Here is a 13,707-nt window from a genome sequence, read left to right as displayed (position 1 = left end):
CAGTTTAAATCCCCCAGATCACATGAGTCTTCTTCTATTTTATACCACCCTTCTTGTTTAGAAGCAGCTGTGTGTATTTTTAATATATGCAATAGGATATTTGCTTCGTATTGTTGTTGTAATAGTGGCGCCCCCATCCCTCCTTGGTAAACCTTTTTGCCATTAGATTACTAAGAATTCTTGTTTTTTTTCCTCTCCATATAAAATTGTTAAAGCTAGATTGTAACATATTGAGCCAGCTAGAAGGAATTGCTAACAGTATTAAACAGAATAAGTCCATTTTGGTAAGAGGTATGATTTCAGGGCATTTATTCTCCCCCACCATGAATGGCCTGTTTGATTCCATTATTAATGGGTCTGTTATTATAATATCGTCGGCATATAAGGAGATTTTCAATTCATTATTCTTAGTTAAAAAACCTCTAATTTGTGAATTGGATCTAATGTTTATTGCCAGTGGCTCTACTGACAAAATATATAAAAGTGGTGACAGGGGGCATCCTTGCCTAGTCCCATTTTTAAGCTGGAACCAACTCGAACACAGATCTATTCCTACTACTCTAGCAGAGGGGTTGGTGTATAGTGCGCCTATAGCTTTAGATATCCATCCCATAATACCGAAAGAATTGATGACTTGTTTCATGTATCTCCAGTCGACCCTGTCAAACGCTTTTTCAGCGTCTAAAGACAGGGTCAATAGGGAAATCATTTTCTTATTAGCTGCGTCTAAAATATTTATCAGTCGTCTTGTGTTATTTTCTATGTCTCTTTCGGCCACAAACTCAAGTTGGTCCCGATGGATTATTGACGGTAATATTTTTTTTAATCTTTCAGCTAAAATAGCAGAATATAGTTTAATGTCTAGATTGATTAATGATATATAAGACGATAGATATATTAGTGGGAGACTTACCTTGTTTTGGTATGGGTAAAATGTTTGCTTGGAACATTTCATCCAGTCTCCTCTTATTGCTATATCATTGAAGGTTGTCATCAGGTGCTTTGCTATTTCTGCTTTTTATCTAAGTCTATATCAAGGACACAATTAAAATCCCCTGCTATTACTAAATTTCCTTTTTAACCTATTTACTTTGTCCATTATTTTAGAGAATAAAGCGGAATTTGGAAGATAAATATTCAATAAAGTAAAAAAAATTTAATTGATCTTAACCAGTATTATGTACCTACCCTCCTTATCTATTTCTTGATGTTGTATATCTAATTGTAAAGCCTCTGAGAAGATGATTGCCACCCCTCTTTTTTTCTTTTTAGGCAATGAAGAATGAAAATTTTAGAAAAGAACTTGCCTCCCCAATTTTTTCCCCCCTATACCCAGTGGGTTTCTTGTAGGAAGGTAATTTCTATTTTTTCTTTTCTCAGGAAGGGTATATATACAAAACCTATTCGTAGAATTTTTATGCTTATGGCTTAACGGGTTTGGGCTTGTGAATGGGGGCAGGAGGGTTATACTGGGCAGGTGTTGTGTTAGGGCAATGGGATGTAAGGTTTTTTTTCTTTTATAGTTATCTTTTTATATACCGTATTTGCTCGATTATAAGACGAGGTTTTTTTCAGGGCAAATGCAGCAGAAGTTGCCTACGTGAATCGCGAAGATGTCTACCCGCTGCCGGAACAACACACCAGGGAGCCAGAAGCACCGGTAAGTTTTTTTTTGGGGGGTAGGGGTGTTAAGTCGGGGGCATAAGGCATTTCTGTAGGTAGAGTGCTATATGATATGCCTTTTAACTCCCTTAATGCAACTCTGCCTCCAGATATGCCTTATACCTCCCTATATGCCACTCTGCCCCATAATATGCCTTTTAACCCCCTAAATACCAGAGTGGCATATAGGGGTATAAGGCATTTCTGGAGGCAGGGTGGCACATAGGGGGTCAAAAGGCATATCATGGGGCACAGTGGCATATAGAGGGTTAAAAGGCATATCATGGGGCACAGTGGCATATAGGGAGTATAAGGCATTTCTGGGGGCAGATGTGCATAACTGGGGGGCAGGTTGGAAAATAGGAAATAAAAACAAAAAATAAATTTTTCTCAATCATAGCTTTTAGTCCATAGGGGACTGAAGGGGTGCAAATTAGTATGATTCCTAATGCACAAGTCTACAAATCATGGATGCATAGTTGTTATCTGCTGTCAAATTGTAAGGGGGGATGCAGAAAACACTGCCTGCATTGCTGCCTGTTAGCTCAACTGCCAGGTTGAAATGCTTTAAGGCAGCTGCTGTCACTTTGACAGAAAGTTGGGTTTGTGACTCCATTATAATTCTATTCATTTGGATTGGGTTTTTGTACCTCTTTCTTAACTTCTTAAAAGCTGCTTCACTTTTTTTTCTATATTTCCATTATATGATTTCTATGTCCATATGAAAGGTTCACAACTCATATTTAGATTTGATTCACAGCAAGATATTTTGTGAAACTCCAGAGTGCGACCAGTTTTTGAAATGAGCAAGTTGAAACAAGATACATTTTTGCTGTAAACTAAAGTTTGTGTTTTAAAATCATTTTTTCCCTTTCATATTAAAGTATCTGCCTGTCTATCTTGTGATTAGCAGCCAATCAGTGGTGAGAACTGTCGGACCACAGAGGAGGTGGGATGCTCCAGCTCCTTCATAAAGTAAATTATTTATTTGACATTTTAGAGAATGCATATTATAGTACTCACAAAGTACTTTAATGTGCACTCTTCTTTGGTGAGGCTTTCTGGGACATTACGCTGCACTTTTAATCCTTCAGCACTGATACTTGTGTTTAAGTAAAGGTAATTCATTTTGATCTATGTGGAAAAAAGTACTGATGAGTTTCCTAATACAGTTCAATACAATACAAAGTCCAAAACACAGTTTGTTTTACTAATCACTGAAAATATGGAGGAAATACTGGCCATTTAAGATTATTCTGGCTATAATTACATTGGTATAATGCTATCTAGGCAAAATAGCCACATGAATATGTACATGTAGATGCATATATAATGATAACTATGTGTTATGTGGTATCTATGTATTCAGGAGACATGGGAAATGTTTTTTGTGTTTTCCTGTTGCTCAAGGTAGTCCAAGGTCCAACATCCATACTCAAATATGTCTGAAGCATCAAACATTTTGGGAAGAAAGCAAACGTACTCAGTTCATGGAAGACCTATGGTTGCTTTAAGGGAAGTGGGACATCTTTGAAATCTTCAAGGCAGGGGCTTAACAATAGAGGATGCAGCTGGTGGAAGGCAGCAGAGCTCTCGCTCCTCAAGGGGCCCATATAGGGATACCATAGGATCTCCCTTCACTGGCGCCATTGGCATAGCGGAGGCACTCTCACTGTGCTAGTGCGTGAAAGCATGTTAATGGGTGTGTGAAAGCATGTTAATGTGTGTGAAAGTATGTTAATGGGTGCAATAGTATTATTAGTGTTAGTATGCTGAAGTATGTAGTAATTCTTCTCACTCTCAGCAAAGCATAGTCCTATAACCAGGCTTATGTAGAAACTTAAGTGTTTCGATAAGTCTTAATTTGCACACATTATGCCTTCATTATTTGGCTCACATGTGACAACACAATATTAAAAGTCACTGGTGGTTCATCAGCTAGTATAGGTTTGATTTATATACACAAGAGTCTGTAAATTAAATCTGCAAATTGTGCTTATCAGACTAGATCCTCAAAACATGGACGTTCCAGGATACCCATATACTTCATTAAAAAAAATCTCAAACGTATTCTCCTGTCACGTTCTGTTAATAAATAAGTTCGCTATTTTAGATATAATTTGGCTTAGATAAAAGCCAATCTGTTTATTTTATTAACAACTTTCTGGAGTAATATTTGTATTTGTATTTATTGTATTTATATATATATATATATATATATATATATATATATATATATATATATATATATATATATAATGTCTGTAAATTATCACTGGAAGGGGTTTTGCAAAAGTCCATGTGAACAAGAATTTTTTAAAAAGAGGAAATTTTACTTTCATCTTTTATTTAAGTAGCTTATTTTTTCATAGAGAAATGTCTTCTTTGGCATGTATTTCAAAAATAAAAACATTTATTTACACTGACTTTGAAATAAAAAGCCATAAGCAGATTTAATAAATTAATTTAGTCATCCTAAAAGCTGCGATGGGTACAGTTTCACCAGCAATTTCAAAAGGTATTAGACTTTTATACCAGCCAGCAGAATAAATATTAGTTCATTCGATGTTAGGTTTAATGAAAAGCAGGGTTTTTTACCTGTTTTTCTACACTTACTTAGTCATCACAGGCAAATGAAGTAATGGAAATTTCCAGCCCAGTATATGTATATAAATATGTAAATTGTGGTCAGACTGACTTGCTATGTACTTGTAGATGAAGGTAGTACTATGCAATATGTTTCTAATGTGTCTATAAAGTACTTTATTGTTTGGGTTGTATAAAATAAATACATACTCAGAAACCCAAATACTATCATTTTTCTTATATACATGACAATTCCTGTAATGTTTCTGTTGGTAAATGCAGGTAAGGAATCCAGTATGCAGGAAAGGTAGCAACAGGAACGGTTCGGACAGAGTCCAAAGAATAGTTGAGCAAGCCGGTTCAGGAATGGAGAAGGTAACGTAGTCAGGAGTAAGGCAATGGTTCAGCAACAGGAGGATCCTCAGACAAGCCGGGTCAGGAGTGGAGAAATCAGAGTAAACAGGAACAAGCCGAGTCAGCAACGAGAGGGTAATCAGACAAGCCGGGTCAGGAGTGGAGATATCAGAGTAGCCGGGAACAAACCAAATCCGGAGTAAATGCAATCTGCAGCAGGGAACAGCTCAGCTGGGAACAACAACCGAGCACTGAATGAGTGTCAGTGCTCAGGTTTTAAACTTGCCGCCTCTCCAAGCCCCGCCCCCAGCTGATGACGTGGAGCTGTGCGTGCAGCGTGATCTCCACTGAGGCATAGAGAGAGGGAGGGGGCGTGGCATGTGTGCGTGCTCCTCCTCCCTATTCAGTGGGGCGGCATGGGGAGCAGCAGACCCCGAGTGGGCACCGAAGATTGGGCACCGGGGAAGGTAAATGGCGAGTACCCGCTATCCGCGGGTACTCGGGAGAATGGCTCCGCTGCGGTTCGGGACGAGAACGTCCCGGATCGTGACAATTCCCAGCCATGTGGAAATCTTTCAACCCCAGGAGACTGGGGGGGGGGAGCTCCAGGCCCATTGTACTTGGAGATACCCCTAGGGTTGCATGCACAATCCAGGAAAATAGATTATTACTGCACATGGTGCAGTGGGTAAATTTTAAAAAAAAACCCTAGCATCTAGCCCTGCCCTTATGCCACCATGACAATGGAGGGTAACTCCTGTCACAGCACACAAACATTCCCAGTACTAGGTCAACAGGAATGAACCACACAATGAACCATGCAATGAAGCAGCGCTTTTTACATTAACCCAAGGGTGTACCTAGAAACCACAAGGCCCTGGTGCGAAAATCCCCCCTTGGCCCCCCAACTTCAACAGCTGATCTGTGCCATCATTGCCCCCCCCCATAAACTCTGGTACACATATGCAAAACTCTTACACAAATTACAAACACTTACTCATACTCAACACACACGTACACATTAATTCTAAAACACATTCCGTCTCACCTCACTTACACATCCGTGCTCACACACATAAAATTTCAAATCCATGCTCACACATGCAATTACACATCGATGCTCACAAACATACACACAATTACACATCCATGCTCACACACACACACAATTGCACATCCATGCTCACACACACAATTACACATCCATGCTCTCACACACACAATTACAGATCAATGCTCACATACATACATAGATACAAACATATATACATATATTCCACCGCCTGCTCCCGCATAACTCTCACTGCTACTGCAGATTTCTGTCCAGTTGTACGCGCAGCTTCGGTTATGTCACGTGACCCAGATATGTTCTTGTTTCCTCATGCTGTCCAGGTCGGAAGGGCCCTTTCTGAACAATTTTTAACTGGTATGAGGAGACAAGAAAAAGAGCCCCTGTAGTTACGCCATTGCATTAACCCCTTAATAACATTTGACATTCCAGGCACATCACAAAAAAAACATCCCCTTATTGACAATTGACCTACCTGGCACATTGTGGGTGAAAAAGTAGCCTTTATCAAAGTTTGTGGTAGTAATTTCTTTGTGTAATTAAATTACCACCAAAAGTCCATAGAAAGTGTTAAAATACGAGCATTTGAAAAACCCTGGGATGTCTACTTTTCAAAAATGGTTTTATGGGGGTAAATTGAATAGCCCGTCTCCGAAGATTTCCCAAAAATTGCAAATTGAAAAATGCAAACCTCTCAGATGTGGCTTTTTAGCACCCAAACAATCTTACAAACCTATGGATTCATGGAATCACTGTACTCAGAAGAGTATGCTGAACACATATTGTAGTATTGTTTGGCAGTGACATATACCAGGAGCTATAATATCATACCTGAAGTACAATATATGTGAAAAAAAAATTAAAAAAATATTACCACAAATTTTGACAAAAGCTGGTGGTAGAATTACTGTATGAAAAAAATATCACTATTTGAAATTCCCTGGGGTGTCTATTTTTTTAAAAAAGATATGGTTTGATCAGGGTAAGTTAAACTGACCAGCTGCAAAGATGTCCCAAATAGAACATGGGCGCAGTATGACCAGATTTTTAAAAAAAAAAAAGTTTTGCAATAGCAATACCTACTTCTACTCGATGCTCTATAACTTGGAAAAAAAGGAAAAAAAACACATCAAAAACACTCGAGACAAATATTACAATCTATTTAGCACTTTTTTTCATTAGCTTTTGTAGATGAGTAAAAGGTTTTTCAAAGAAAAGTGTGTTTTTTATAGTAAATTAGATGTCATCATCAAAATAATGGTATCTAAAGAAAGCCATTCTTGTTCTGAAAAAAATTTAATTTGTGTGGCGTACAGTAAGAGAGAAAGAAGAAAATTACAGCTAAGCACAAACACCACAAAAAAATTCAAAAAGCCATTGTCACAAAGCGGTTAACATTTATACCACTTTACAGTACCATGTAGAACAAAAATACATTTTATATGTTTAGAAGTACTAGAGCAGTCCCCTTTAAGTTGTGATCTGTCCCAGGAATAACCCTTCTCTGAGGTCAGAAATGGGCTTTAGTTCAAAAGGAGAGAGATTTGAGTTACAGAGTTTCGTTTTCCTGGGAGAAAAGATTTCAACAGAAATTAAAGGACAATGGTGTAACCTTTTCAAACTGGAGTAAGTTTATTTAGCAATAAGCCATGAGGAGACCATGTTAAAGCAGTTAGTTCTGAAAAATGAGTAAGTGAAACAGCACAAGTGCAGGTGTGTTGTGGGATGGCAAGGGTTAATTTCAGTTTATTTGGCCTTTTCACTGCCTATTGCTTAATTGCCCAGACTCTTAGTGAACTTGTAATCTGTTTAACATTTTTTACATATCAAAATGTGTAATATGTATTCGGTGTAAAAGTGGGTTTGGACCGTGTAGAGTGTAATTGTAACAATATATTTATCTAACATACACTGCCTGCACATGGAATGGAATTGCTCATGGATAAGAGTTTCTAACAGTACAGGAACTAGAGATCCAGCATACACAGGGTTAAATGAATAGAGCTTTTTGCATATTACCCCAAGCACCAGACAAAACTAGTGCTGAGGTAAACACACCAGTATTTAACCCCTTCAATCCCAGGGGGTTTTGGTACCTCAAAGCATGGAGCAATTTTGCCATTTTTGCGCTATGTCGGTTCAGCGATTATTCACTTTTCCTGTGAATAGTGTACCCATGTAAACTATATATTGTTTTTTCAAGGAAAGATAGAGATAGGTAAAGTGACAGAAAATTCCATCCAAATTTATCAATTCAGGTGTCCTGATTTCAGAAATACCTAATTTATATAGAATTTTCATACTTTTCCAGCACATAAAGCCAACATACTATAAGGTGTACATTACTTTATACAAAGCCGTAAAATTTTTACATTAGGTATGATGGGACTGTAACTCTAATTTTAAACAAATAAAACAAAAACACCCACAAAGGTATATATTTCTGTAAAGCAGACAACCCAGGCTATCCTATCAGGGGTATTTGAGCATTCTACATGCAGGTATTTGGCCACCAATCACTGTCAAAGGTGGCCACAGAAATTAGTTCCTGCACTTTTTTCAACAACGCGTCTTAGTATTTTGTAGTATTCTCAGGATTTTTTGTACAGGGTATGTGTTACGGCAGAGAAATCCAGCCTCTCCTGATTACGGAAATACCCCACATGCCTAGTTTTTTTGTGGTTTTCTGGACATTACAGGGCATAAGTTGTAACGTGCCGGCATACTGGATCACTGATTACGGAAATACCCCACACGCATAGGTTTTTTATGCATATGGTTATTTATGGTTGTTTTTTAATTTGCAGGGAAAAAACTTATGGAATTGTGCCAATTGAAAATACCCCCCTGTGGCTCACCCTAACACAAAAAAAAGAAAGTATAACGGAAATTTAATAATCTACCTTGGTGTGGTAGATCATGAAGCACTCATCGATGCAGAGTCCTGGCAAAGAGGGACAGGAAGGGCAGTGGTACCTGGAGTCCTTCCTAATACCCTTTTTGTAACAGACTCTGCATCTTTTCTGAGGCTTCTGTTTGGCACCAGTGGTGGGGATTGTAGAAGGAAAATGCCTGCCGGTAAGACGCAGGACATTCTCATCCTGCACATTAGGGATTGGCTGCTCAAAGAGGATATCCCTCAGGATTTTGAGCTGGAACTCTAGGAAGGTGTAGATCTTCCCAGTGGCACATTTCTTGTACAACACATATGTGTTGTACATGGCAACCTGGGTGAGGTAAATGGCCACCTTTTTGTACCAGGTCTTGGTCTTACGCAGCACCAGGTACGGCTGCAAACACTGGTCAGAAATATCTACACCCCCCATGTTCTTGTTGTAATCGGTGATGCACTGAGGCTTGAGCCCCTGAGCATCACCTTCCCCACGTACACTGACAGGTACCACCTTCTCTATGTGTATAGTGGAGAGGATATACACATCCTTCCTGTCGGTGTACCTGAGGGCCAACAGCTCCTGACTGTGCAGAGCACTGGTAGTGCCGCGCCTCTGCTTTGGGTATGTAAGGTTTTTAGGATAACCCTTGCGGGTTGGCCTAACAGTGCCACATGCCGGGGTCTGCTGTAAAAATAAAAAATGAAACAAATCTGGGCTGGTATAAAAGTTATCCACCCAGAGGTGGTAGCCCTTATTCAAATAGGGGGACAGCAGGTCCCACACTATCTTCCCACTAGTACCCACAGATTGTGGGCAGCCAGGGGGGTCAAGGTGACTGTCCTTCCCTTCGTAGGTTCTGAAGGAAACAGTATATCCTGTCCCACTCTCGCCAAGTTTATATAACTTTACACCATACCTCGAGCGCTTGGATGGGATATTGTAACTGCGGGGTACTTACCTTCTGTCTGTCCCAACCGCCGTTCTTCTGAAACCCCTCGACGCCTGTAGCCACTGGCAGGTTTCCTGAACACAGACTGCATGGACTCTGGTTCTGTGTACACGTGCGCCACCGTGCGGCTTCTTATAGGAACTACCCTTGTGCGTTCCAAGCCTCCGTTTCATGCTGGGCGGGAAATGCAATTAGTATGTCTATTTAAACCTGGCTGTTGCATTAGCTCATTGCCTGTGATAGTGCCTTGTGCGTGTTGGCTTTGCTTATTAAATACCTTGTGATTTTGGCTTCTGACCGTGGCTTGTTTTTGACGTTCCTGTCTATCTCCTGTGTTTGACCCGGCTTGTTTTTGATTATCCTGTCCTCGCCTACTCCTGACTTCGGCTCCGTGTAACGACTACTCTTTTGCCTGCTGCTACCAGTATACTGCTCTGCTCCTGTACAGGTGGATGATACCAAGTTCCTGCACTGCTGGTCCTCTAGCCGTGACAGATATACTGTCTGAAGTTCAGTCTACCCTTGAATAGGACCAGGGACTCGTCTATAGCCACGTTTTTATCGGGGGTATAAATTTCAGGGAATTTACTTGAAAAATAATTAATAATGGGCCTCAATTTATATAAACGGTCAAACTGGGGGTGCTCTCTAGGGGGGGCATTGGGAATTGTCAGTGCCTGACACTGGGCTGCATAGATGTTTGTTTGAGCTGCTAGCAGCTAAAAAAACTCGGGGGCAAACATTAAATTGAAAAATGACTTTGGCTCACTAGCATCAATGTCACATCTGATGCCAGGAGTCCCAGTAAAAGCAGGGATTACTTGGTCTATCATATTTGGGGGCACCCAATTATATTTAGAGTCAGGCTCTCCACGCCTGGCTTTAGCAGATGGACCCTGGCCATCATCTTCTTCCTCTGACTCGTCATTATCTGACGCACAGCTAGATTCATCAGATAAGGGATCAATATCTGATGCAGTCAGAGTGGCATCGTCGTCTGACGCAGTCAGAGTGGCTTCGTCATCAGACTGAGTGAGGAAGTCATAAGCCTCCTCAGCGCTGAAGCGCCATTGTACACAACACCTACCTACCGAATTTCTAAAACACTACACTATCCCCAACCACCCACCAAACTAAACCCAATTTTTTGGTTTTGCACTAAACACTGCAGCTCTGCAAGATGATCTCTCTCCGATCACAATAATGGAGGAGAGAGGAAGAGCATCTGCAGTAACGGTCACACGATCGCTGTGATTGGTCATCAAAGCGATCATGTGACATTACTGCCGGATGTGTGGCACTGGGGGACTGCCCCGGATGTGGGGCAGTCCCCCAAGGCTAATGACACACTGGAGGGAATGTATCTGTAATAGTTTACCGGCATTCGTGCCGGTAACTGTTACAGCTCCCTCATCGGAGCGATTGGGTAGCCCAGCAGGGTCTGTCTAGACAGTAGTGATGTCACCCGGAAGGGAAAGCCCGATTGCACGATCGTGCATTTCCAACTATAACAGTTTACCGGCATGAATGCCGGTAACTGTTACAGCTCCCTCATCGGAGTGATCGGGTAGCCCAGCAGGGTCTAGACAGACCCTGCAGGGATACCCTGTCCTCCCGTGAGCTACCAGGTCACGTCAGTAGTGACGTGACCCGGAAGGGAAAGCGCGATCGCGCATTTCCAACTGTAACAGTTTACCGGCATTCGTGCCGGTAGCTGTTACAGCTCCCTCATCGGAGTGATCGGGTAGCCCAGCAGGGTCTAGACAGACCCTGCTGGGATACCCGATCCTCCCGTGAACTTCCAGGTGACGGCAGGTTGAAAAAAAAAAGGAAATAAAAACAAAATATTTTTCTCAATCATAGCTTTTCTTAAAAAAATTTTTTTCACATAGCTTACATGAATTAACATTTACCGGTAAAACTTTTTTCCTATAGGGTCGTCTTATATTCAGGATTTTTCTTTTTTTTCATAAAATAATATTCAGATTTTGGGGGGTTGTCTTATAATCGAGCAAATACGGTATATTGTTTTGCCAGGGTCCACCAGAGCCTTGAATCGGCCCTGAATGTGCAAAGGGATTTTGAGAGAACAAATGACAGCAAAACCCTTTGGAACATTTCAGTGACACGGGACAATTTGTATCTGGTGAAAAGCGAATACTGCTCTCCACCACAGGTTTTGAGTTTTTTAAATGGTGATTACTTTTATACAGGGGCATTGGTTCTTGGAAAAATGTCTTTAATAAGTAAATGACTTGCACTGTTCTAGGATAACTGTGCACAAATCATGGTTTGACAAGTTTGATGTGGAGGAAATAGAGCGTCTTATACAGAGCCCTGATCTTAACCCAACTCAGTACCTTTGCCTGAGTTCACAAATGGTTTTTGGCTGAACGGGCACAAATTTGTACAGACACGCTTCAAATCTTGTTGAAAGCCTTCACAGAAGAGTGGAGGTTGTTATAGTTGCAAGGGGGCACAACTCCATATTAATGCCCATCGTTTTCGAACAAGCTCATAATTGTGTGATAATCAGGTGTCCCTATACTTTTGGTCATATAGTGTATATTCCAGAGTGTTGTAAAAAAATAAGTGAGTTTGACATATTAAGATTGTAAGCAACCTAAAATTATTGTTCAATTATTTAAATTTAATAAGCATTAGGGGCTACTGCCAACACATGTCCAGATATTTTTTTATTCAACCTTTTACATGTGGTACCAAATTCACTCAGACTCCAAGCACTTTGGGGAATGGAACCCTGTATTGTGATATCTGGTTATCAGAGCCCTGGATTTCAACAGTATTTCTCTGTGTTCTGACCTTGGTTTTATGGCTTTAGAATGAAATTCTATCTGTCATCTAAACACCACTAAAAGAATAATACAACACCAGCTTGCTATTTGTTTCTGAATGTTTTACCACCTGCATCTGACAAGCTGCAGATTGTTGCACCTGTGTTTTGTCTACTTAGCAGTTTAATTGCCAATACAGGCTTGTGGCCATGTTAACTAGTTAGTAAAATAGTGGCTCCAGGGTAGTGTGCCCTCTAGCGGCAAGCAGTGTGTATAAGTTATTTTAAACAGTCAATCCACCTAAAGGATCCACATTTGATTCTACTCACATAAAGTTGTAACCTCAAAAGCTTGAATTATTTTTTTAAGTCCCGACACCCCTGTGATCATAATTATCAAAGTCCATATCATAGCAGTAAAAACGTATTGCAACAAACCTTCTGCAAAATGCGCATTATGTTTTACGATCTACTAACATGAGAGACTATTCACTAAACAGGGAGCGGTGGGTTACTGGAGATAAGAAATTAGTTTTTTCCTATCTAGCAAACGAAAGCTGAAATTTCACATCACGCTCTTATGGACATTTAACTCCTGAAGGCGAACCTATGGATTTCCGCTCCCGCTAACCCCTGCGATGCTGCGTAGATAAGGTAGGCTAGATAGGGAAGGGACCAGGGAGATTAGTAAACAAAGACGAACACGAAGATTCTTCGTGTTGTGTGTCTTCGTATAAGTTTTGCCGCCGCCGCCGCCATGTTCATTTCTTCGGTATTCGGGCTGAACAACGAAAACTCACCCTTCGTGTTTGTTTTCATGTTTGCCGAATACGAATGCGAAACAGTAAAAAAGTAAAATAGATTTCCAGTCCCTATTGGATCAGTGTGTGCAGCTGGCATCCTAATGTGGCTGGATGCTACCTAGGTAAATGTTGTAAAAAATTAATATAATAAATAAAAAAAAGTGTCCGCTTGCTGAAGATTGACTAATTCTGGCCAGCATGCAGGAAAATAATAATATTTATCTCCTGCTTTAACCCCTTCAATCCCGGAGAAATTTTGCCATTTTTGCGCTATGTCGGTTCAGCGATGATTCTCTTTTACTGTGAATAGTGTACCCATAAAAACTATATATTGTTTTTTCAAGGAGAGATAGAGCTTTCTTTTGATACCATAGTTGGATGATTAGCTGAAAATTTAGAATTAGAAATTTAGTAAAAAGTAGCAAGAATTAGAAAAAAAAATCTGTGTTTTTTTCATTTTCCCTCTGAATCCTCACAAAATTAGGTAAAAAGACAGAAAATTCCATCCAGATTTATCCATTTAGGTGTCCTGTAGATGTCGATGTGCCCAAAGTGCCCGTTCCCGGCCGCATAAGTTGATCGCGGCCGGCCGGCAG

Source organism: Sceloporus occidentalis, unplaced genomic scaffold (assembly GCF_023333645.1).
Source record: "Sceloporus occidentalis isolate IW3139 unplaced genomic scaffold, rSceOcc1.0.p SCAF_60, whole genome shotgun sequence".
Classification (NCBI taxonomy): Eukaryota; Metazoa; Chordata; class Lepidosauria; order Squamata; family Phrynosomatidae; genus Sceloporus; species Sceloporus occidentalis.
Note: the sequence above shows the minus strand (reverse complement) of the source record.